Consider the following 2,262-nt stretch of genomic DNA (forward strand, 5'->3'; position numbering starts at 1 on the left):
ACTAACTTTTCTTCTTGGCCAACAGCTGTTTGGGGTGGGGGATCCTGTTGTTATTTTTTGCTTTATTATTTTTAATATAATGTTTTAATGTTTGTAAGCCACCCAAAGTCAATTCTGGACAAGATGGGCGGTACATAAATTTAATAAACAAACAAGTAAGTAAATATGCCACTACTGTGTGCCCTAACTTGGTTAGTATTTTATTTGTGAACTAAAAACATTACAAACAAATTCAGAGTTATTTTTCCATTGAAGAGACATAGAGAAGATGGAAAATATGAACATGTGAATTTGTTGCTCAAAACACAAAAGCTGGTAAAATGCTACTGATTAATTTCTGTAGGTATATATCTGCTTTTGTGTTTTGAGCAACAAAGTTATGTACATATATACTGTACATAAATAAACCACAGCTGATGTATTTTGAGTCAGTTCCAATGGGATGTAACAGTTTTGAGAAAAATGCACATTAACATTTTTTTTAAATGAAGTGTATGGAAGATAAACATGCAAGATAAATATACTGTGGAGCAGGAAGCAATTGTTTATAAAGTGGTGTGCAAGAACGATACAAGTAATGTCAGAGCATAAGATTCTTCCTTCCCCCACCCTCTATTTCAACCCCTTTCCTTTTGTAGTTGATTTGTGCTCCTCAGTGAGAACTTCCAAGCTAAATGGTTGGGTTCTTTTGCAATTTCCCTAACTCAGATGTTGCGTGTCAGAGAACTAATAATTTTGGATTCACTGCCAAAGCTAACCTAAGCATTTGCAGTTAATAACATGCCTTATGGGAAAGGATATTCTTGACACAAATAACAGGACCCACATGGTCATTGTTAGAATACATATGCAATTGCAATCGTAGTACAACTGCAATCTCTATGATGAGTGCAGTGAGAAAGGCTAGAGATGTGGCTGGGTAGCTGATCTGGATTTCCTTCTAGAAACTTTCCCTCATGTTTTCTAGTTGCCTTTTACATTTCAAAAGAATCTAATGGTGGTTTGCTAATTCCAAGCACCAAGAGGAACTTCTTTGAGAAAAGTAAATCCCAAACCGAACCAAGGCAAATACATGTATCCTGCTAGTGGTGAAGGTAATTTACTACTATTGCTTGGACCAGTTTGACCAATTACATATCAATGCTTCATTTTTGTGTGTACTGTGTCCCAGATTCGTATTCTTATACTGTCAAAATCTCACAAGACTTCATAGAGCAGGGGGTCCCCAAACCCCAGGGTGCAGTCCAGAGGTGGTATTCAGCAGGTTCTGACCAGTTCTGGATAACCGGTAGCGGAAATTTTGACTAGTTCAGAGAACTGGCAAATACCACTTCTGACTGGCCGCGCCTCCATCTATTCTCTGCCTCCTGAGTCCCAGCTGATCGGCTGGGTCTTCATTTGTTGCCTGCACAGGAGAACGGAGCTGGAAAGCAGGTTAGTGAGGTGGGGAGGGAATGGAGATTTTACAGTATCCTTCCCTTGCCATGCCCACCAAGCCACGCCCACCAAGCCACACCCACAGAACCAGTAGTAAAATTCTTTGAATCCCACCACTGCTGCAGTCCACTACAGGCCGCAGCCTGTTTTGAACCAGGCCGTGTGAGCAATGGGAGTGTGTGCGTGCGCGCATGAAGTTCCACTCGCATGAGCAAAAGGCTCTTGAATGGAGGGTACTTACTGTTATTTTGAAGCCAACTGAGAAACCCCTTGGTACTTTGCTAGATACCCTAACTGTCTGCTAACCCACACACACATTGGTCTTCTGCTTGGGATACCTTGAATCACAACAGATTTTGGTGTGGCTGGACTAATAGTGAGATTAGTATTCAGATCATTCAAATGAAATGTATACAATGAGGCAACTTCAATAGATTGTGAAAAAGTAATAAAACTGGCTGAAAAACAAATCCAGAAAAAGGATGGAAATACTGTAGTGGGAAAATAATATTTTGAGGATTTGCTGTGTGCTATATAAGTGATCCAGACATCTAGTACCTTCAGTGTAGATTATCCCACAGATAAACTTCAAAGTTGAAGAACTTTAAAGTTTGTGCTCACATTTCTTTTTTTCTAAGCTGGACGGGCTTTCAGGAACTTTGATGGAGATCCAACAATTGATGTATTTATATTTGTGTTTGTTTTGTCTTCATGCTTGATTGAACTCCTTTGGTTGTGATGCATTCAAGAAAGCAACAGACAAATAAAATAATTGTGAGTTCTTCAGCTTGTGGTCAAAGGGCACCACAGTTCAGGAAATTCAAT

Source organism: Notechis scutatus, chromosome 2, assembly GCF_049901735.1.
Source record: "Notechis scutatus isolate UNSWTSFEM ecotype Mainland chromosome 2, rNotScu1.2, whole genome shotgun sequence".
NCBI classification, from domain to species: Eukaryota; Metazoa; Chordata; class Lepidosauria; order Squamata; family Elapidae; genus Notechis; species Notechis scutatus.